The sequence below is a fragment of the Ambystoma mexicanum genome, chromosome 6q (assembly GCF_040938575.1).
Source record: "Ambystoma mexicanum isolate Mex_15411 chromosome 6q, UKY_AmexF1_1, whole genome shotgun sequence".
NCBI lineage: Eukaryota > Metazoa > Chordata > Amphibia > Caudata > Ambystomatidae > Ambystoma > Ambystoma mexicanum.
In genome coordinates this window covers 82,829,877-82,854,423 of record NC_090937.1, presented here as the reverse complement: position 1 = coordinate 82,854,423, position 24,547 = coordinate 82,829,877, and positions in this window count along the sequence as shown.

Below are 24,547 nucleotides of genomic sequence, written 5' to 3'. Positions count from 1 at the left end.
AGGGTGGCTGGTAAAACCAGCCAGCCCTAGTGGGACCAGCTAAGGGACCTCGGAATGCGGCGGTAGTGGGTTAACGGCACCGGCATCCTTACCAGTACCGTTAAACCCCTAGCGCCATACTCGTAATGACCCCCAATGTCTCTCATCTTCTCGCGGGAACAGGTTCCGCCTTCCAGGCCCACGAAGAGGCAGTTGTTGGGGGAGAGATGTGGTCTGAGGGAGTCAACTGAAGGGAGGGCTCCAACCATGCCCCAACGCCCCCGCAGAGACCAGGTGAGCGTAACAGAACACAAAGCCTCTCTGAACCTCTGCCTGGGTGCTATGAATACCTCTGAGACCGACCAGTTGGCCCAATTGCTGGGGGATTTACGGGCTGAAGTACACGCCTCCAGACAAGAGACAAACTCTTTAAGAAGGGACTTCATCATTGCCCGAGAACGAACCGACGACCTGGCAAGACAGGTGCTTCAATCACATGCGGGACAGGTCCTGTTACCTGGGAATGTGTCAACCCCTGCACCATCATCGTCACCAGTCCAAGTAGTACTCCCAGGGGCGGTACCACTGGCCCCACCAGAACGGTTTATAGGTGATCCCTCCAAATTTGCTATATTTATGAATCAGTGCCGCCTGCACTTACTGTGCTGCCCAGGTGCATTCCCGAATGAAACTTCTAGGGTGGCTTTTGTACTTCCGTATCTAGGAGGCAGTACTGCGGACTGGTCAATACCTTTGGTCAACCAGAATGATCCTGTGCTGCACAACTTCGGGGAATTCCAACAGGCCCGTAATTGGAGAAACTGTTCGCAAGACACACTCAGGGACAGGCCTTAGATAACAAACTGTTGTCCCTCAGACAAGGGAATCAGGATTTACTGACCTATATAAACACCTTCAATCATCTTATTGCACAAACCAACTGGCCTGAGGAGAAAAGGACTACATTATTTTACCGAGGGCTACGAGGGGAACTAAAGGATGTGCTAGCTCAAGTGGTCACCCTCCCAAAGCCTGTGCCGAATACATCAACCTAACATTACAACTGGATCACAGACTACAGAGCCGGAAGATGGACCTCACTAGGTCTGAAGGGAGACCTGTCTATGTGAGGTCCAGGGACAATCCAGGCAAGACCCACAAAACCAATGAACCAATGCAAATCGGGGGGTTACGGGCCCCTATATCTAAAGCCGAGAGAGAAAAACAGAGGCGTATATAGACAGTGGAGCAGTTGGCAACTATATTGATCAGACCCTAGCCTCATGAATTGGCCTCCCTCTTCGGCGCAAACCTCAGGCGGAGAACGTTACTGCTGTGGATGGCTCACAACTATCCTCGGGGCCGGTAATGCAACATACCGAAAAGGTTATGCTGATTTGCCAAGAAGGTCACCGAGAGGATATGTCTTTTGATCTTATTGGGGCTCCACAGTTCCAAATGATTTTAGGGATGCCGTGGCTACAGGCTCATAACCCCAGAATCGACTGGAGAACAAGAGTGCTGACCTTTCCGCAAGAATGTACCAAAACCTGTCATTTGCAGCAACCCAAAACTGAGACCAAACCTCTTCTGGCCCTTGCTGTTGTCCTGCCCCCGAAATACTTGGACTATGAAGATGCATTTCAGAAGGGACAGGCAAATACCTTGCCTCCTCATAGACCCTATGACTGCCAGATCGACCTGATAACCGGAGCCCAAATCCTGTGCAGTTGAATTTATGCCCTGACAAAACAACAGAAACAACACTTGCGAACCTACCTAGACCAGTACCTAGCCAACGGGTTCATCCGCCCATCCAAGCCTCCTGCTTCCTCAGCGCTCTTCTTCGTACCCAAGAAGGAAGGTGAGCTTAGAACGTGCATCGACTACAGGGCGTTGAACCAAATAACTATCAAAAACAGATACCCTTTGCCGCTCATCCCAGAATTGCTCGACCAGGTAAAAAGCGCTCAAATTTATTAAAAACTGGATCTTCGGGATGCCTATCACCTCGTACGAGTTAAAAGCAGTGATGAGTGGAAGACCGCTTTCCAGACCAAATACGGACTCTTCGAATATCAGGTGATGCCCTTTGGGCTATGCAATGCAGCAGTAGCCTTCCAGTATTTTATGAACGATGTGCTCCATGAGCTGCTGGATGTCTGTGTTCTCGTCTACATTGATGATATTTTAATCTAGTCGCAGTCCAAAGAGGAACATGTGGGCCACGTTAGGGCGGTGTTGGAAAAACTCTGCCAGCACTGACTGTTTGCTAAACTAGATAAATGTTCCTTACACGTCACAGAGGTCGTGTTTTTGGGCTTCATGCTTACTCCAAGAGGAGTTCATATGGACACACGTAAGGTTGAAGCTATTCTTTGATGGCCTTCCCCAACATCGATCAAAGGGGTACAAAGTGTACTGGGCTTTGCTAACTTTTATAGACGCTTTCTACCACAATTCTCGCAAATTGTCCATCCGATCACATCTCTTTTGAAGAAAAACAAGAAGTTCCTTTGGTCAGCAGAGGCCGAACTTGCCTTCCAGGAATTAAAACAAGCCTTCACTTCAGCACCTATACTCCGACACCCTCGGCCTGACCTACCTTACGTAGTGGAAACTGATGCCTCCAGCATCGCCATGGGGCGGTCTTATCACAAAAGGACCCTGAGACGGGGTAGCTTCATCCTATAGCATTCTGGTCCTGCAAGTTTTCCGCACCTGAATGAAATTACGCGATAACCGATAAGGAGCTCCTGGCGATCAGAGGAGCCTTCAAGACGTGGAGGCATTACCTATTGAGAGCCAAACACACGGTTACTGTCATTACCGATCATCTTAATCTACAGTATTTGAAAACGGCCAAGGCACAATCCTCTCGCCAACTCCGTTGGGCGTTATTCTTTGCGGAATATGATTTTGTGATCACCTACCGGCCTGGAGTGCGCAACGGGAAAGCCGATGCCTTGATAAGAATGGGAGAGGGCAAGGATGCCTTCAGCCCATCCGATCCCATAGCTATTATCCCAGAGGAACGGATCCAGTACCAAATAGCCGTTACTACCTGCTGGGAAGAATTACAGACTAATCTTAAAGCCCACATGGACCCCACTGCCCAAAAGGAGTGGTTAAGTAAGGGAAAACAATACTCCATCAAAGATAATCTGCGTACTTCCAGGGAAGATTGTATGTTCTGGACAAGGGATTACGCACCAAAATTATAGCCAATTACCATGAGTCCTTGGTGGAAGGGCACCCAGGGGTCACCAAGACTAGAGCCAAAATCCAAAAGAATTACTGGTGGCCCTCCTGGAGGAAAGAAGTCGCCCAGTTAATTATCACATGCGGTGTCTGTGTGCAAAATAAATCCCCGTCCTTATGCAAATTGAAGACCGACTATAAGAACTGGTTACGCAATCACAGAGCGGAAATGTTCCAAAGGGATGGTGAGCGGTAGCTGCACACACAATTCAGGGAAAAAAACATCTGTCAGATTTGGATGCTAATCAATTCGGCTACAACTTGCTCTCAGCTATCTTCCCAAATTAATGGTGTATCAGAAAGAAGTTGGGTGGAATATTTTACCAACATCTATGATCTCCCACAGACCAATGCTGATCGAACGCTGTGTAAACCATTGATCTTCCCTTTCTTCTCAAATTCGATCGAGAAGATGTGTTATTTTACATAAATAAGGCCAGCTCTTCCAGAGCTCCTGGACCGGATGGGCTTTCGAATTTTGTTTTAAAAGAGCACCCTGAATTGTGGGCAAACATTCTATACACCATCTTTGTCTCCATTCAAGTGAAAAAACGCATTCCAACATCTTGGTGCCAAGCTATAGTGGTCCCAATATATAAAAAAAGGTGATTGCACGATGCCGGCCAGTTATCGTCCCATAGCGCTTCTTGACGTGCCTGGGAATATCTATAGCTGCATTATTCTGAGAGATCTTAACACATGGGCTATTAGTGAAAATCGAAGAGATCCCTTTCAAACTGGCTTTGTTGCGGGCCTTGGGACCTCTATTAACATTACCACGCTCAATGCTATTAAATCAGCTTACGCAACAAGACACCAACCCCTGTACTTGGCCTTTGTAGACTTTCAAGTCGCTTTCGACTCTGTGGACTGACAATTATTAATTAATAAATTGCTGAAATTTGGCTGCCCACAATCTCTTATTTCAATTATAAAACTCCTGCACACAAATACAACAATGCAGGTCAAATTGAATTTGAGTGGACTACTGTCAGAGATAATCCACTTTAAACGCGGCCTTAAGCAAGGCTGCATTCTAGCCTCAACTTTGTTTAATTTATTCATCCTTGGGAGTTGAATTTCTGAAGATAACAAATGATGCCCCAAAGTTGGGTAACCAGCTCATCACATGGCTTCTCTAAACGGATGACCTGGTTCTCATTTCACAAACTCCAAGTGGCTTGCAGTCTCTGCTTAACCAACTAGAAACATTTGCTGCCAAAAATAATCTTATGTTTAATTTGGAGAAAACCCAAATCATGGAATTGGGGAAAAGGAAATCGAACCAATCCAAACATTATGAGTGGGTCCTTCAGAACCAAAAACTCGCTATAGTCAACGATTGTAAATATCTTGGTGTTGCATTCAGCAACTGTCACGCTCACCTGGTCTCCACGGCTGCGTGCTCGTGTGCGTAGGGTGTTGTCTGTCCTGATGCTGCTCTGCTTGGCTGGTGGTGCAAGCTTGCGTCTCCCCTTAGTCCTTGCTTCAGGAGATGTTAGCCTGCAAGTCGAAACAAGATATTAGCTACCGAAGGGAGCTGGTCAGTGGTTTCACCTCCTTCCGTTCTATCCTTCTCTTCTTCTGGCTCACCTCTATTTTTTTAATGGGCGAGCTCTCCGTCCTGAACACTCTGGCAGGGGCGCAGTTCTCAGTCTTTCCAGGATCGAGTTGATTCACTGATCCGAAGGAAGTTGCTGAAGTAGAAGGCCCGGGAGTAGCAGGTAAGTCTCTATTCCAATAACTGCTTGGAATGACTGCCTTTAAGTCTTTCTGTTCAAGATAACTAATGTCCGTTATTGTTTTACAGGTGCGGCGTTAAGCGACCTTCGGATGATGGATGACCCTCCTGATAATGATGCTCAGGATTCCTACTGGTAAGTATAGCGCTGTGCTGGGCGCGCAAATGTTCGCCTCTGTAGCTTTCCTTTGCTACGTGCGACTAACCTGTTTGTCCTTTTCTGTTCAGCAGGTACGGCGCGAGTCCAGGAAGAAGAATTAGAAGATCTGTGTGGCGGTGTCGAGCTGTGGCGCGCTGCTGAGTGAAGAATTGTCCGATGAAGTTCCTGGAGCGGGCTGATCAAGTGAGTAGCTACCCGAGAGGGTGCTTTTCGTTCTGTTCTGCAGATGCGGCAGTCCGTGGGATAGCAGGAGATGAGATCTGGATGTACTGTAGGTAAGGCCTTTGATGCTTAAATAACTCCTGTTATTCTCTGTTCGCAGGTGCCGATGGATGGAAGACTCTGGACGGGCGTGGAAGAAGGAAGCAAGAACTGATCTGACACTGTGAGCGTTACGCTGCAGGAGTGCAGAATAACGCGAAGCATGTTCAGATTGTTGGGTGCAGTTTAAATAGCCTTGCAAGTAGTTCCAAGAAAATAGTCCTCTTCCATCCCTTCTCTCAGGTAAAGTAGTTCCAGGCCACACCCTGAACTGAATGGCTCAGCCTCTCAGAGCCAAGTCAATGGACCATGTAACTAACACCTCCATGAGCCTGGCGACTGAGTCCAGGTGAGCCTGGCGACTGAGTCCAGGTGAGCCTGGCTGGGGCCTGATAAGCCCCCAAGGGGACCAAAGTCCGGGATGGCCCCACCAGTTTCAGGGTTTTGGGTGTCTGCAGCATGACAGCACTCCCCCCCACAGCCCCCTAACGGCTGAACCACTCATTGGTCCTGGTTTGTTTGGGTGATTACGGTGGAACCTTTTCAATAACCGTGGAGCATGTACATTCTCGCTAGGTTCCCATGACTTTTCATGCGGTCCATACCCTTTGCAGTCTATCAAGTAAAAGAGTTTTGATTTGGTGATTTTTTGAGTCCAGAATCTCTTTAACCTCGAACTCGGGTTCTCCATTCACTGTAACCAGTTTCGGTGGTTTCACAACTCGTGTTCCAGGTTGCACCGGTATCAAAAGTGAGACGTGGAACACTGGATGAATTTTCATGTGCAGGGGTAAGTCCAATTTCATAGCCACTGGATTGATTATGGCCTTGATGGTATACGGACCCAAATATCTGGGATTGAAGGTACGAGGCCCTTTAACAGGTATGTGCTTTGACGCCAACCAGACTTCATCCCCAACCTGATAACTTGGAGCTTCACTTCTATGTGCGTCGGCTGATTTCTTGTACCTTTCCTTAGCCTGCCTTAGATGATCTGTTGCTTGTTTGAAGGCTTGGGAGATGGTAGAGTGCAAACTTTTCACAGCTGGCATTTCCAGAAGTTGTGGCAAGTCAAGGTTGGAAGCTCGTGGGTGTAACCCGTAGATTGTATAGAAGGGACTTTGACCTGTGCTGGAATGGAGTGAGTTGTTATACGCATACTCGGTGATCCATAAAACATCCTTCCAGCTGCCTTCAGTTTGGTGTAACATGCACCTGATATATTGCTCCAAGGTCTGGTTTGTTCTCTCTGTTTGACCATCGGTTTGGGGATGGTGACTGGTGGAAAGTCTTACGTCGATTTGAGCTAACTCGCAACACTTCTTCCAGAAGCGTGAGATAAACAGGCTGCCACGGTCTGAGATCAGAATGGAAGGGAATCCATGAATTTGGACAATCTGTTCCAGAAATTCTTTAGCCAGAATTGAAGCTGAGGGTAGTCCTTTTTTTTTTTAAACTTTGGTTTTTATTGGCATTATGTAATACAAGAAACAAACTCTTCCCTCTAACCGCCCCTCCCAACGCTCCCCCCCCTTCCCCGTGTCCAGTTCGCAGTGTTCATCTAGGGAGACTCCAAATGTACCCTCCGAGACCTGTGCCTCGGAGATGATGCGATTCGTGACCATGTCACCTCTTGACTAGGTGCCGCCTTCCCCCGGGGCGTGGGTCCCCCGGTCAATTGCCAAGTGTCGTGGAGCTAGTCCTGCCCCTTCCGGGCCAAGATCTGTACTTCGGAGTCAATGAACATCCCAACCCCAGGATTGGTGCACACCCACCCAGTTCATGAGGAAGGAACTAGAGTCATTGTTCACCATGGCAGTTAATTTTTCCATCGGAAACATGTGTTTCACTTTTTTCAGCCAATCTTCTTTGGAGGGGGTTTCCGGGCTCTTCCATCTCTGAGTGAGAGCCACTCTGCCCGCCCTCAACATGGTTTGCCACATCCTTGGGTATCGGTGTAGTTCTGTTTCCTCCGGGGGGAGACCTAGCAACATCGTTACGGGGTTTAGTGGTAGGAGTTCCTCCGTTACTTCCGCTATCCAGCCCCTCACTGACCCCCCAGTAGGCCTGAACCTTCAGACAATGCCACCACATGTGGCCCCTGGAGCCTGCCTGACCACATCCTCTCGGGCACCTTGGCGAGACCCCCGTGAACATCTTCGACAGTTTTACTGGGTCTCTGTGCCACCCCTGCAGTATCTTAAAATTATGTTCCATATCTGAGGTGAATAAGTTCCCGTGAAATGCAATTTTGAATATTCTAGCCCAGGCGTCCTCAGAGATCTCTTCACCTGCCAGGTCATTCCAAAACGTGCGGAAGCTCCTCCTACTCTCAAGTTTGTAAGTATTTAAGATTTTGTACATACTAAATACCGCACCCTTTCTCGATGTCGCTGAGTCTAGGAGCTTCTCGAAAGGGGTCAACTGTCTACTCAGGTTAGAACCCCATGTCTGATCACAGAGGATGCCCTTAAGGCAGAGGTACTCGAATATGGACAGGGATCCTCGTCCCAGGGTGTCTCTCAGGTCCTCATAGGATAGGAATTCGCCCTCCCTGAACATCTGCCCAGCCCATTCCATTCCCAAGTCCGACCAGATCTGGGAGTGCCGGAACCCCTTCCCGCCCAACTTAAAGGGATGGCCCCAGAGAGAGGTCATCGGGGACGGCCATGTGGTAAAATGCGCCGTCTGGGGGCCTTCTCTCCAAATGTCCCAGAAAACTCCCAGGGTCAGGTGTGATTGCAGGTGTTTCGGGATCATCTTGCGTGGGGCCCATAAGAGATCGCGGACCTTTAAAGGGGGAGCGTCCATGTCTTCGAAGTACGACCAATATGTTCCCAGACCTTCTTTCATGTGCTGCAGGAGGACACGCAGTTGGGCAGCACAGAAGTACAAATGAAAGTCCGGGAACCCAAATCCCCCCTCCTCTCTTGGTAGGGTCAGGGTAGCCCTCCCGGTCCTGGGGGTTTTCCCCTGCCACACAAAGTCTCGGGCTGCAATTTGTAGATCTCTAAGGGTCTGTGCTGGGACACTAGTTGGGAGTGCTGTGAAAAGATACAGGAGCCGTGGTAGTATGTTCATCTTCACTGCGGTCATCCGGCCATACCATGAGAGGATCATTTTGTCCCACCTACTCAGATCAGATGAGATCTCAGACATTATGGGGCCATAATTAGTGGTGCTCAGATTAGAGAGGTCCCTGGTGAGAAGTACGCCCAGGTATCGTATAGCGTCTTTCCCTACTACAATCCTGTGGAACCTGTCCAGGGGGTCCCGCACTGGGTCTTTTGTTCTCATCAGGAGCTGGACAGATTTTGCTGTATTGATTTTCAAACCCGAGAAGCGTCCAAACTCAGTCACCAGGGCTAGGAAGGGGGGGAGTGAGGAGCCCTGGTCTACCAGATATGCCAAGATGTCATCCGCAAACAGGGAGAGTTTGAATTCCACCTCCCCCCTTCTAATCCCCCTGATGCCCGGATGGGAACTGATCGCTATGGCCAATGCTTCCATCGTGAGGACGTATATCAGGGGGGAGAGTGGGCAACCCTCTCTCGTCCCTCGGGAGAGAGGGAATGAATCCGACAGCTTCCCGTTCACCTGTACCCTTGCTGTGGGGGCTCTGTAGAGGGCCGATACCCAACTCATAATGTGGGTCCCGAAGCCCATTCGTTGTAGAAGAAGTTCCATGTAACTCCATTCAACCCTGTCGAAGGCTTTCTCCAAGTCTAGGGAGAGGACACATACGTCAAGCTCTGAATTCTGGGCATAATGGAAGAGGTCTATTGTTTTGCGAATGTTATCGGAGCCTTGCCTACCCCTAATGAAGCCCACCTGGTCCCCGTGGACTAGCCTCGGCATTATCCCCTCCATCCGCTTCCCCACCACCTTGGCTAGAATCTTAACATCAATATTCAACAGTGATATAGGGCGGTAAGAGGAACATTCTGCAGGATCCTTCCCTTCTTTAGGCAAGACTGCTATTATGGCCCCCATCATGGATTCGGGGAGGGTGCCCTCGTCCAGTACAGCATTGAAGACTCTCACTAGGTATGGGGCCAGGGTGGAGCGAAATCTCTTGTAGAAGTAAACGGTAAACCCGTCTTCCCCAGGGAAGGTTCCCACCTTCATCCCACCAATCACCTTTTCAACTTCATCTTCGGTCACCGGGCCCTCCAACCCCTCCGCTATCTCCCTAGACAGAGACGGGATCTGTACGGAATCCAGAAAGGACTCTATCTGGGTCTCATCCCCGTCGTATTCCGATGTGTATAATGCCTTGTAGTAATAGCGGAAGGCCTCTCCGATATGGGGAGAGTTGCAACCAAGGTTCCCCTGGGCGTCCCTTACCTCTTTCACCCTTCTACTAGCCTGGACCTCTCTCAGCTTCCACGCTAAGATCCTGTCCGCTTTGTCCTCTTTGTCATAGTATTTTTGTTTTACCATCAGGAGGCTCCTCTCCGTTTTATGCAGGAGTAGGTCTTTTAGCTGAAGTCTATAATCCTCCAGCGCGGCCACCCGATCGCCCTCCAGGGCTTGCTCTGAGGAGCCCCCTGGCTGGAGGCGAGCTATTTGTTCTCGCAGTGCTTTCTCCTGGGCCTCTCTCTACCTCTTCTTTCGGGCTCCCATTTTTATGAGGACACCTCGTAGGGTTGCCTTGAAGGCGTCCCAGAGTGTGTGCGTGCCCACCTCCCCATTGTCATTAAGCTAAAAAAAACTCTGCTATGGCGTCCAAGACGGCCTGGGCATGGACCTCATCCTTCAATATGGCATTGTTGCATGTCCAGCGTCCCCTGCGCTCTCTACACCAGTCAACCGCCAAGGTGATACAGACCATATCGTAGTCTGACCAGGGGACAGGGTCTATCCTGTAGCCCGCCACATAGGGCGGAGGGTTTCATCCACAAAGATGTAATCTATCCTAGAAAAAGAGTTGTGGATGGTTGAGTAGTAAGTGAAGGAAGGGACATCTGTTCGGGGGATCGGAATTGTATCCGCCAGGCCCAGGCACTCATTCACCCTGTGGAAGTTTCGGGCCATGGCTTCATCTGCGGATTGGGAGCCCACCCGCTTTCTATCTACGGTTGGGTCAAGGACCATATTGAAATCCCCCCCCACCACCAGCGGGCCCTGCACAAACAGTTTTAGCTTGTCTCTTACTTCCTCCCAGAAGTACAAGGTTTGTCCTTCATTCGGGCCGTACACTACCGCCAGGGTTAGGGGGGAGCCCTGTAAGGAGCCCCGTACCAGCAAATATCAGCCCTCGGGGTCCTTAAAGATGGCCTCTCTCTCAAAGCCTACGTTCCTTGCCAACAGTATGGCCACCCCTCTCTTCTTTCCCTTATGGGATGCGTGGAAGACCTCTTCAATTCCACCCCCTCGCATTTTGGGCTCCTTCCCTCGTGTCCAATGTGTCTCTTGGACGAAAAGCAGGTCCAATTTCGCCCTTCTAAATTCCCTGCAAACCAAAGATCTTTTCGTGAAGGTATTCAGTCCCCGCACATTCAGGGTTCCCACTCCCAGGGCCGGCTGGCCGTCAGCCATAGTCCACGTTTCCCCCTCTCTTGGTCAACAACTTTGCATCGGTACTCTTTTCCGTCTCCCTTTGCCTCCTTGTTCGGACACTTGTAAAACTTTTCCCCAACTGCCCCCAAACCCCTTCCCCAACAAACAAATCCCAACTAGTCCGTAGCCCCCCAACCCCTTCCCCGGCGTCCATCAGTTAAGTTCTGCAATTTCTGGCATTCCTGCCAGACCACCAGCCTGCCATCCTTGGCCAGGCGATCCTTGCATAGCTTCTTACTATGAGCCCCCCCCGACTAAGACCCCTCGGTAAGTTCCGCTTTACCTCGCTTTCTGGGGAATCTCTCGTTCCGGTGTGGCCTCCAATTTTTCCCCCCTGATACCAATCTAGGAATGGGCCGGGCACTGCGGACGCTTCTTGCCCCCTGTTCTATCTTGATGGTCGTGCAGATATAAGATACCTCCGTCCCCAAGTACCGCACGGGTAAAAGTAAAAACTCACTACCCTTGCAATCTTTGAGGCCACAGGTGTAGAGTGTCGTCAGCCTGGAACCGGGAACACCGGAAGGACCCCCTGAGCGCTGCAAGGCAAGAAGGTTAGGTTATACAGTGACAGAGAGAGTACTTTCTCTTGACAAGGATTAGCCCCAGGAGCTTACCTAATGGGAACAGGGAGGTCTCCTGAAGATGGAAGCAGGAGGGTAACCAGCAGCAGCAGCAGGCTGGTGAAGGTTTTGTGGCACTCTGAGAACACACCTGAGGCGAGTGGTGATCACGATACGTGATGCGTGAGCAATCCAAAACAGTCCGAGGTCGTAACCAGAAATTCAAACCAAGACCAGGGAGAACCAGTTCAAGATCCAGTAAGCAAGCCAGAGGTCGTAGTCCATAAGATCAGGGATAATGCCGAGGTAGAGGATAATCCAAAGACAGTCCAAGAAACATTCCGTAGTCGAGAATAACACCAGAAAGCAAGAAAAACCAGACGCCAAACAGTCCTCCAAAGAAGCAGCTGTGAAGCGTTGCTTCCGCGTCTGTTCGAGCCTTTTGAAACGAAAGGGTGTCACATGACGCGGGTCTCGTGACCGTGGGCAGCGTGTCACATGACCCACGACTAGGAAAAGGACTGGGTATGTCCTACGTGATGTTGCTGTCGTCTTCTGGTCATGTGACCAGAGGGTTTCTAAGGGGCCGTGTAGCGCCGCTTCGCGTGGAGTCGCCACGGCAACCGCCAACATGGAAATGGTCGCATGGATCCCGGGCCACCAGTTGGGAAACCCCGCCTCCGGCTGTACTGCTGCCGCTGCCACTGGGTACGTGAGAAGGACTGAGGAATGGGGCTGGATGGGGGAGTGTGGAGGGACTGAGGAGTGGGGTTGGATGGGTGAGTGTGTTGGGACATGGCAGAGCCCCCCCCCAAAGGCCCACGACCCTGTGGGCTAGATGGGTGGTCACAATGAAAACGGGCAACCAATTGGGGAGCGTGTACATCCCGGGAGGGAACCCATAAACGGTCCTCCGGGCCGTACCCCAACCAGTCCACCAAGTACTGCAGCCGGCCTCTGCAGACACGGGAGCCCAGAATGGTGCTCACCTCATACACATCAGGGGAGGAAACCGAGACAGGAGCGGGGGAACAACAAGGCGAGTACCGCCCAAACATGGTTTGATCAGAGAAGTATGAAACACTGGGTGGATACGCCACGAGGAAGGAACCACCAAGCGCAGGGCAACAGGGTCAGGATCTTGACAACCCGATAGGGGCCCACAAAACGAGGGGGCAGCTTGCGGCAACCAGGGATGTGTAAATGGCGAGATGACAACCACACCCGATCCCCCACTTGATAACTAGATGCAGCTACTCTCTTCCTATCGGCGGCCGTCTTCATGGACGCCTGCGCTTCGCGCAGGTGGACTAGGGTCTGGGCATGGACTGCAACCAAATCGCGGGCACAAGCAGAGGCCGCGGGGTACTGGAGGAGGAAAAGTCTGGGAGAGGAAGGGTGCGGGGATGCTGACCATAGAGAGCAAAAAAGGGGGAAAACCCAGTGGAGGAGTGCAGCGTGTTGTTGTATGCGAATTCCGCAAGGTGTAGAAGTTGGAGCCAGGTTTTCTGATACTGGAGGGTTAGGCAGCGTAAGTATTGTTCCAATGCTTGGTTCACCCTTTCTGTCTGCCCATCGCTTTCCGGATGGTAGGCGGAGGAGAACCGAGCATCAATGCCAAGTAACTTGATGAGAGCCTGCCAGAACCGGGATGTGAATTGCGTACCGCGATCTGAGACTAGGACGTGGGGCAATCCAAAGAGACGGAACACGGACTTGAAGAATAACCTAGTCAATGCTGGAACGGAGGGTATCCCCGCACACGGTATGAAACGAGCCATTTTTGTACAGGAGTCCACCCAGACGGTGTGATAACCCTGTGTGCGTGGTAGGTCAGTGATCAAGTCCATGGAGACAGTATGCCAGGGTCTTGGAGGGATGGGAAGCGGGTGGAGGAGTCCCAGTAGGCGACCCCTGCGTGATTTACCCTGAGCACACACTGAACAGGTGTTGACATAATTCTCCACATCACATTTCATTGATGGCAACCAACACCAGCGTTTGAGTAGGTCCAGCGTGCGCTGTTGTCCCGGATGCCCATTGATGGCAGCATCATGGGACCAGTCCAATGCCTGATTACGTGTTTCACTCGTGGGTAAGTACAGTCTACCCTGTACGAACGGCAGACCATCTTGGGAAACTGGATCCCAATCTGCTACTGTGTGCGGATATTAAGAAACCCACTGGCGTATGGTGGACAACATAGATCGTGAGGGTGTACATGCACAAACAACGTGGCCCTTCGCTAACAGGGTATCAGGAAAGGATGGAAGGGACTCTCCACCAGGGGAGCGGGATAAGGCATCGGCTTTTCCGTGAACCACCCCGGGTCTGTGCTTAATCACGGAATCAAATGCCGCAAAGAATAGATGCCAACGCACTTGTCGGCTGTTTGTGCATTTAAGGGTGGCGAGGTCCTGTAAATTCTTGTGATCTGAGTATACCACCGTTTGGTGCTTGGTTCCCAGAAGATGGTGTCTCCAGACTTGTAGTGAGTCTCTAACGGCCAAGAGTTCCTTTTCCGTGACAGTGTAGTGTATCTCAGTTGAGGTAAATTTACGCGAATGGTAGGCTACAGGGTGGAGATGGCCAGTAGCAGGGCAGGGTTGCGAAGAACAGCCCCCAATGCAAAGAATGAAGCATCTGCTTCCAAAACAAACGGGAGCTCCGGGTCAGGATGTTGAAGTACAGGAGCTGTGGTGAATGTTGTTTTAAGAGACTCAAAAGGGGTTTGTTGTTCTGTGGACCAACGGAAAGGGGTGAGAGGACTGGTGAGGGCAGAGAGGGGAGCAACGATGGAAGAGAAACCGGCGATGAACCGCCGATAAAAGTTGGCGAAACCCAAGAAAGACTGCAGTCGTTTAAGGTTTGTTGGAATTGGCCAGTCCGTGATTGCACAGACTTTTGATTGGTTCATGGACAGACCCCCCGGTGAAATGTGAAACCCCAGGAACTCCACCTGACTGGTGTGGAATATACATCTCTCGGGTTTAGCGAACAATGCGTTTTTCTGAAGTCGAGACAAGACTTTCCTCACGTGGATGACATGTTCATCCAAAGAGGGGGAGAAAACAAGAATATCATCCAGATATACCACCACATAGACATCTAGGATGTCGCTGAACACGTCATCAATAAAACGTTGAAGAGTAGCAGGGGCGTTGCAAAGGCCGAAGGGCATTACGGTATATTCAAACAGCCCTTGTCTGGAACAAAATGCTGTTTTCCATTCATCCCCGCTTCGCATGCGGATCAAGTTATAAGCCCCCCGAAGATCCAGTTTGGTATAGATAGAGGCATGTGTAAGCTTGTCTAAAAGTGTGGAGATGAGGGGAATGGGGTATCTGTTTTTTATGGTGATGGAATTTAGTCGCCTGTAGTCTACACATGGGCGGAGGTCCCCCTCCTTCTTCAGAACGAAGAAGATAGGACTCACCGCTGGCGAAGATGAGGGGCGTATGTGACCCAACCGTAATGCCTGTAGGATGTACTCCTGTAAGGCCTGTTCTTCCGATCGTGTTAGTGAGTAGACCCGACCCCTTAGAATTGGAGCATCAGGAACAAGGTCAATAGGACAATCGTAAGGCCTATGTGGTGGGAGACCATCGGCTGACCCTTTGTCAAACATGGTCTGGAAGTCGTGGTAAACTGCCGGTATTCCCGTCATGACTGCTCCAACCGTCTGAGGGGCCACGGACAGAGGACCATCCTCGAGGGCTAGAGAGGCCACTGCCCCAAGGGCATTTGCTGGATTGGAAACCATACTAGCCTCAACCAGACAGAAATGTTGGCATGTTTCAGACTCAAAGAAAACCTGACCTGTGCCCCAGTTGATTAAGGGATTGTGTTTCTTCAGCCATGGTATGCTCCCAAACTGTGGTGTGGCGATAAGATCGAAGGACAGGATCTCTCTATGGGTCTCTTGGATCACTACCTCCAAAGGGGCGGTTTGCTGCAAGATCGGGCCAGAGGCGAGAGACGTCCCATCGACAGCCTGGACTGGCTCAGGATGTTCTTTTGATATCAATGGTAGGTTTAGGATGTTGGCTAATGCGATGTCTATAAAGCATCCAGTGGCCCCTGAGTCAATCACTATGTGTACTGCATGTATGCAATCCATGGCGGACTTCAACTGGGCTTGGACTACCACTGGTCTGATAGGGCCAAAGGTAGGTTCGGAGGGGTTTTGTGAAGGACTCACCCTTTCCCCTGGTCTCAAGGGCGAGCCTTCTGAATACCCAAGCTTTTGTTCTTGGGGCGACGAGGGCATTCTTTGACATAGTGGCCGTTGAGACCGCAGTAAAAACAGGCATTAGCGGTTCTTCTGCGCTCTCGCTCGGTCTGGGTGATGGGGCTATGTATCCCCCCTATCTTTATGGGTTCACTCGTGGATTCAGATGTAGGAGTTGTCTGGGAGTGGGAGAGCCCGATTTCTGCTCTTCGTTCATTCCTACGGGCATCTACCTGTAAGGCCAGGTCAACCAGGTCGGCATAGACGGCTGGTAGGGATGGTACTACTGATAAGGCATCTTTCATGGCGTTACACAGACCACGGTAGAATACCACTGCCTTTTTCTATTCAGGCCAGGATGTCTCGGCTGACAGTTGGTTGAACCTGGTTATGTAGTCTATGAGTGTCTGTTTGCCCTGAGTGAGGTCCAATAACTCCATATCTCGTGATTGCGCCTTACACCGGCTATCGAATACCTTGTACATTTCTCCCACCAACAGGTCGAAGTCATAGAGAGCAGGGTGATCACTCTCGAGGAGGGGATTTGCCCAAGTGGCTGCTACACCCGACAAATGGGAGAGTAAGAATGCTGCTTTGGTCACAGAGTCAGGGAATGCCTGGGGTCAGCACAAAAAGTGCAGTTTGCATTGGTTCAGAAAGGTGCGATATTTGCTGGGGTCTCCTTGGTATCTCTCGGGTGCAGCCAGAGGAAAAGGAGGCGGAACAATTATTGGAGCAGTTGGTAAAGGAGGGGGTATGGCAGGAGCTGGGTTTTGGGGAGGGGGAGGGTCCCCAAATTCGGAGTCCGCGGGTAAAGGATGGCGGGAACTTTGTAGAGTGTCCAGACGGTGGTGTATGGCAGCTGTGGCGGTGGCCATGTCAGTTCTGAGAGCCGCAACTGCCTGCATTAGAGCAGTCACAGGATCCCCGGCTGAGGTATCCATTATCTGGATGACCAGTAAGGCTTCACAGTCTATTCTATCTTTATGGTCGTGCAGATATAAGATACCTCCGTCCCCAAGTACCGCACGGGTAAAAGTAAAAACTCACTACCCTTGCAATCTTTGAGGCCAGAGGTGTAGAGTGTTCTCAGCCTGGAACCGGTAACACCGGAAGGACCCCCTGAGCGCTGCAAGGCAAGAAGGTTAGGTTATACAGTGACAGAGAGAGTACTTTCTCTTGACAAGGATTAGCCCCAGGAGCTTACCTAATGGGAACAGGGAGGTCTCCTGAAGATGAAGCAGGAGGGTAACCAGCAGCAGCAGCAGGCTGGTGAAGGTTTTGTGGCACTCTGAGAACACACCTGAGGCGAGTGGTGATCAGGATACGTGATGTGTGAGCAATCTAAAACAGTCAGAGGTCGTAACCAGAAATTCAAACCAAGACCAGGGAGAACCAGTTCAAGATCCAGTAAGCAAGCCAGAGGTTGTAGTCCATAAGATCAGGGATAATGCCGAGGTAGAGGATAATCCAAAGACAGTCCAAGAAACATTTCGTAGCCACAAAACCTTCAAAACCAGATGCCAAACAGTCCTCCAAAGAAGCAGCTGTGAAGCGTTGCTTCCGCGTCTGTTCGAGCCTTTTGAAACGCGAGGGTGTCACATGACGCGGGTCTCGTGACCGTGGGCAGCGTGGTACGTAACCCACGACGAGGAAAAGGACTGGGTATGTCCTACGTGATGTTGCTGTCGTCTTCTGGTCACGTGACCGGAGGGTTTCCAAGGGGCCGTGTAGCGCCGCTTCGCGTGGAGTCGCCACGGCAACCATCAACACGGAAATGGTTGCAGGGATCCCGGGCCACCAGTTGGGAAACCCTGCCTACGGCTGTACTGCTGCCGCTGCCGCTGGGTATGTGAGAAGGACTGAGGAATGGGGCTGGATGGGTGAGTGTGGAGGGACTGAGGAGTGGGGTTGGATGGGTGAGTGTGTTGGGACATGACACCCCCCCCCCGGACGATTATCCCTCGGAGTCATTCCTCTCTCCTTCCTTTGCCGGAGAGGGTGTGTTCATCTTCCTAAATTTCCTTGCGCCTGTTCTCTTTCTTCTTCCGCCCGATGGGCCCGGGCCATCTGTGCCACCTAGAGCCGTGCCAATGGGAACCCTTCGAGGGGTTCGTTCCGACACATAGTCCCGGATAGCCTCCTTGATGTCCTCCTCTGTGATCAACATCGATCGCTGGCCCAGGTATTCAAAGGCTAGAGAGAAGGGGTAGCCCCATCTGTAGCGCACTCCTTTTTCCTTCAGCAGCTGGGTGATGGGGCAGCACATCCTGCACTTGGCCAACATATATGCGGAGAGGTCCTGAAGAATGGAGACCTGGGAATTGTTATATGTGATCTCCTGAGCTTTCCTGGCGGCCTCCAGCACCCTTGTCTTTTCCGAGTAGTAGTGGAACCGGACCAGAATAGAGCGGGGCCCTCCTGCCCGTCCTCCTGCTCTGTGGACACGGTCAAAGGTGAGTTCTGTGGTCATTTCCTCTTCAAAGAGGAGGGCAATAATGTCTCGCACCACTCGGATGACCTCCCTTTCTGTTTCCCCCTCAGCCTCGGGGACCCCGAAAAATCTAAGGTTGTTCCTCCTTTCTCTATTATCGAAATCATCCATTTGTCTCACCCTCTCCTCTTCCTTCTTCTCCAGGGCAGATAGCCTCATATTCGTCTCTACCTCTTGAGTTGCTGAGGTGGACTGGTTGGTCTCCACTTGAAGAAGTCTGTCTTCAACTTTGCCCACCCTTTGGTCCATTTTTTTGAACTTTTGCGCAATATCGGAGCGCATGTCCCTGATCTCTTGTATGATTGAGGCAAAGCCCCTTTCCATGGCCCGCATCGAAGGCTCCGGGGCTTCCGAGTGGGCCATTTCTCTGTCGTGGGACGGGCTGGTGTCACGGGGACCTGTCCCCTGGAAGCGGAACTGTTGTAGATTCCTCTGCCAATTCATCTGGTGCCCCCCAGGGCCTCTCCGGTGGGTGTACCTCGGTGCTGTGGATCACCAGGCGGGCCAGAAGGTGCCACACAGATGGGGACCCCCTCGGGGGAGGGAGGACAGGCAGGAACCACTCTCCCATTCGCCTCAGTGGTTTTTCCCTGTTCTTGGGGGGCCGTTGCCGGGCGGACACACGCCCCGCATCCCTCTGGCGGGGGCCTCGCACCCAGTGCGGGAGTCCCCGGGTCCTGCGGTGTCCTTCGTGTGTTCCACAGGGGGGAACCACTCTCCACCCACCTCTGTGGTCTTTTGTTGTTCTTTGGGGGGGCCGCTACCGGGTGGGCACACGCCCCGCCTCCCTCTGGCGGGGGCCTCACACCCAGCGCGCGAGTCCCCGGGGACCCTCGGTATCTTTCGTGCTCTCTGCTGGGAGGGGGGCTGTGGGGATCGTCCTGATCGTTGACCGTGCACGGCCCACCCACTCGCCCCGCACTCCTTCTCCGGTTTGGCGGGAGCAGAGGTCAAGGAAGGATTTGCGGCCCCCGCGCCACCTCCCCTTCTTGTCCGGCGACTGGTGCTGACGATTGTGCTCTGTTCCTCCCCGGGCGCGGGCCACCAGCGCCGCTGTCTGTCTGCCCGGGCGAGGTACAGGAAGGCCGCCTCCTCGCTCTGAGGACGTAGGCCCACTCCGCGTGGGCCTGGTGGCTCCGCTCCACGGTCTGCTCACCTGGTGGCAAGGCGATCCTCTCCAAGGGGGGGGGCCGACCGCCTCCGTGACGGTCTCCAGGATTGGTGGGCTGCTGCTTCCCCCCCCAGCCTCGCAGCCTTTCGGGACGCCCGTGATGCTCTCTCTGCCAAGGCCACGGTGCTGGATCGCTGCTTTTCCGGTGTCCCTGGGCTCCGCTGTTTCTTACGGGGGGAGCCCCGGGGGTTCACTGCCCGTTCAGGCTTCTTTATTCTCCCTGGGGGAGTTTTGGGGGGGGCTCAATCCCTGTTATGACCTGGCGCCAGCGGGAGCTCAGGAATTAGGCAGTCATTGCCTATGCGCCCCCTGGTGGCCTCGCAGGGTAGTCCTTTTAACGGGATGAAGTGGGCCATTTTTTAAAACAAATCCACCACTACTAAAATTGTGTTGAATCCGTTACTCGGAGGAAGGTCTGTAATAAAATGAAGAGATAGTGTATGCCAAGGCGTTGGTGGAATGTCTAATGGCTGAAGCAGGCCTGGTGATTTTTTCTTTTGGGCCTTGTTTTGAGCGCAAACTCCACAGGCTAGCACAAACTGCTTGATGTCCTTACGCCGTGTTGGCCACCAAAATTGTCGTTTGACCTTGGCCTCGGTTTTTGTAATTCCAGGGTGACCTTCTACTAATGCGTCATGGTAATGTGAGATTACTTTTTCCAGAAGTTCTCTGCTGGGTAGATAGAGACGTCCTCGAAAATAGGGTAGTTGGTTAGTGACCGAATGGTGAGGACTTTTGGTCGGCCAATCCTTTAGGGTGTTGGAATCCATAAGATGAGAGATACTCTCTTGAACGTCTTCTAATGTTAGCGACGTAGTAATTCCAAGAATCTTCTCCCCAGGAATGACAGGCACTGGGTCGGGATTGGCGTTTTCCTCGTCTACTCCTATACGGGACACTGCGTCTGCCTTGCCATTTCGACAGCCAGGTTGGTAGGTAATTACAAAGTCAAACTCCGCAAAAAATAATGCCCATCAGAGTTGATGAGATGATTGGGCTTTTGCCACCTTCAAGTACTGTAAATTGGGATGATCGGTAATTACTGTGATGGTGTGTCTAGCTCTGAGGAGATAATGTCGCCAGGCTTTGAAGGCCGCCTTGATGGCTAACAGATCCTTGTCCGTAATCGCATAGTTCAGCTCGGGAGCCGTAAATTTCCGTGACCAAAAGGCTACCGGGTGCAGTTGACCCGTTTCGGGATCCCTTTGTGAAAGGACTCCGCCCATAGCCAAACTGGAAGCATCCGTTTCGACCACATACGGTAGATCTGGACGAGGGTGTTTCAAGATCGGGGCTGAGATGAATCTTTGTTTTAGCTCCTGGAAGGCTTTCTCAGCTTCTTCGGACCATTGAAAACGCTTGTTTTTGCGCAACAGAGTGGTGATGGGGTGCACTAGTTGCGCGAATCCTGGAATGAAGCGCCGATAGAAGTTTTCAAATCCGAGCATACTCTGAACTCCTTTAATCGAGGTTGGCGACAGCCAGTTGAGAATGGCATACACCTTTTCGTGAATCCATGCACACACCATGAGGAGTTAGAACAAATCCGAGGAACTCAACCTCAGTAACATGGAAAAAACATTTCTCCAACTTTGCAAATAGCTTGTGTTGTCAAAGTTTGTCCAAAACTGCTCGGACATGTTTCACATGTTCTTGCTCTGAACGGGAGTATACCAGAATGTCGTCGATGTATACTACGACATACACATCAATCATTTCGCGCAAAACATCGTTCATGAAATATTGGAATGCCGCTGGGGCGTTGCAAAGGCCAAAAGGCATCACCTGGAATTCAAATAGCCCGTATTTGGTGCGGAAAGCGGTCTTCCATTCGTCCCCTTTCCTGATCCGCACCAGGTGGTAAGCTCTGCGGAGGTCTAACTTGGTGTAAATCCGGGCATCTTTAACTTGATCAAATAAGTCAGGAATCAGAGGCAAACGGTAACAGTTTTTAACAGTGACCTGATTCAATGCGCGGTAGTCGATCCAAGTCCTAAGGTCACCTTCCTTTTTAGGCACGAAGAATAACGGTGAGGCCGCCGGGGACTTGGATGGGCGGATGAAACCGTTAGCCAGATACTGGTCTAAATATTTTCTCAAATGTAGGTTCTCGGGTTCTGTGAGAGCATAGATTTCACTGCACGGAATCTGTGCTCCTGGTACTAGGTCGATCTGGCAGTCATACAACCTGTGAGGGGGCAGTGTGTTGGCTTGATCCTTTTGGAATACATCCTGATAGTCTTGATATACCAGAAGTAGCGAGTTGGTTGGTTTCATGATCGTTGTCGCTCCAGTGACCAAAGGTCCTTTAGTTGGATAACAAGTCTGAACACAGTCGACTGAGAAGGTCAGCCTCTTGGCACGCCAGTCTATGCAAGGATTGTGTGATTTCAACCATGGCATACCCAGAATTACCTGAAATTGTGGGGCCTTGATTATATCAAACACTATGGTTTCCCGATGACTGTCTTGGCACAAAAGAGTCATCTCAGCTGTAGAGTGTGTTACCGGACCCGAAGCTATTTCAGTTCTGTCGACTGTGGTGACTAAGTCTGTTGTTGCCTTTTCGCAAAGGGAAAGGTTCACCCTTGAAGCCAATTCTTGATCCATATAATTTCCAATGGCTCCACTGTCGATGTATGCTCTGACTGCATGCATTCGAGACGGTTGCTGGTGGTTTATAAGGACCATAGGCAAAAATAGGTGCGAGGTCTGGGAGTCCTTCTTTTCGCTCGGCAAGCGGACCTCTACGCCTGCCGGGCGGAGAAGTTTTCAGGCTCAGACTCTGTTTCAACCTTACCGGCGACTCCTACTGCCTTTTTGGGTGGCTTCACTGGGCATTCTCTGAGAAAATGGCTGGCTGAACCACAATATAAACACAACTGTTGTTATCTTCTCCTATCCCTTTCGGCCTTGGTTAACGGCCCCCGTACTCCCCCGATTTGCATGGGTTCTGACGCATCGGTGGTCCTGGAGGCATTTTCCTTGGGGCGCACAAATACTCTAGAATCAATTCTAGCACGATCTGCCTTACGGTTCTGCAGTCTGTGATCTAGCTGGACTACCAAGTCTATGTACTCAGCACAGTCCCTGGGTGGGTTCACCACTTGAGCTAAAACTTCCTTTAACTCCCCTCTCAGACCACGGTTAAAAAGTGTTGTTCTCTTGTCGTCCGGCCAATCAGTTTCCACAACCAGTCTGTTGAAGGTCGCGATGTATGTTAACAAATCCTGATTGCCCTGACACAAAGACAAGAGCTCATTATCTAATGCCTGACCTTGACAACACCGGGCAAACAGCTTCTCCATATCCAATTGGAATCTTTGGAAGTCTCGCAAAATGGGATCATCCCGACTGACCAGCGGTACAGACCACGCAGCAGCACTGCCACTAAGATATGAAAGTACAAAAGCCACTTTGGACTGGTCGTTTGGAAAGGCTCCTGGCCTGCATAGAAAATGTAGACGGCACTGGTTCATAAACACTGCATACCTTTTCGGATCCCCAGCGAATCGTTCTGGGGGTGCCAAGGTTACAGCTCATGGGAGGACCACCTGAACCGAATTGCTTGATGGGGGGGGTTCTGCTGACCCCACCCAGGGTAGCGGCGTCTGCCCCGCCTGTGACTGGAGCAGCTGTCTGGCGAGATCGTCGGTGGACTCCTTGGCGACAATCAGTTCTCTTCATAAGGCATTGCTTTCTTGTCTAGCCGAATGGACCTCTGCCCTGAGTTCCCCAAAAGCTGAGCTAGCTGATCAGTTTCTGAGGTTTCCATGACACCCAGGTAGAGACTTTTGTGTAGGCTGCGCGTTCTGTCACGCTCACCTGGTCTCCACGGGGGCGTGCTCATGTGCGTAGGGTGTTGTCTGTCCTGATGCTGCTCTGCTTGGCTGGTGGTGCTAGCTTGCGTCTCCCCTTAGTCCTTGCTTCAGGAGATGTTAGCCTGCAAGTCGAAACAAGATATTAGCTACAGAAGGGAGCTGGTCAGTGGTTTCACCTCCTTCCGGTCTATCCTTCACTTCTTCTGGCTCACCTCTCTTTTTTTAATGGGCGAGCTCCCCGTCCTGCACACTCTGGCAGGGGCGCGGTTCACAGTCTTTCCTGGATCGAGTTGCGTCACTGATCCGAAGGAAGTTGCTGAAGTAGAAGGCCCGGGAGTAGCAGGTAAGTCTCTATTCCAATAACTGCTTGGAATGACTGCCTTTAAGTCTTTCTGTTCAAGATAAGTAATGTCCGTTATTGCCTTACAGGTGCGGCGTTAAGCGACCTTCGGATGATGGATGACCCTCCTGATAATGATGCTCAGGATTCCTGCCGGTAAGTATAGCGCTGTGCTGGGCGCGCAAATGTTCGCCTCTGTAGCTTTCCTTTGCAACGTGTGACTAACCTGTTTGTCCTTTTCTGTTCAGCAGGTACGGCGCGAGTCCAGGAAGAAGAATTAGAAGATCTGTGTGGCGGTGTTGAGCTGCGGCGCGCTGCTGAGTGAAGAACTGTCCGATGAAGTTCCTGGAGCGGGCCGATCAAGTGAGTAGCTACCCGAGAGGGTGCTTTTCGTTTTGTTCTGCATATGTGGTGGTCCGTGGGAAAGCAGGAGATGAGCTCTGGATGTACTGCAGGTAAGGCCTTCGATGCTTAAATAACTCCTGTTATTCTCTGTTCGCAGGTGCCGATGGATGGAAGACTCTGGACGGGCGTGGAAGAAGGAAGCAAGAACTGATCTGACACTGTGAGCGTTACGCTTGAGGAGTGCAGAATAACGCGAAGCGTGTTCATATTGTTGGGTGCGGTTTAAATAGCCTTGCAAGTAGTTCCAAGAAAATAGTCCTCTTCTCCGTATCCCTTCTCTCAGGTAAAGTAGTTCCAGGCCACACCCTGAACTGAATGGCTCAGCCTCTCAGGGCCAAGTCAATGGACCATGTAACTAACACCTCCATGAGCCTGGCGCCAGCAGCGCCAGGACTGAGTCCAGGTGAGCCTGGCTGGGGCCTGATAAGCCCCCAAGGGGGCCAAAGTCTGGGATGGCCCCACAAGTTTCAGGGTTTTGGGTCCTTGCACCATGACAGCAACTCGCCTGCCAATACTCCTCATAAAGCTAGTATAACTGGTAAACTCTCTACTTTAATT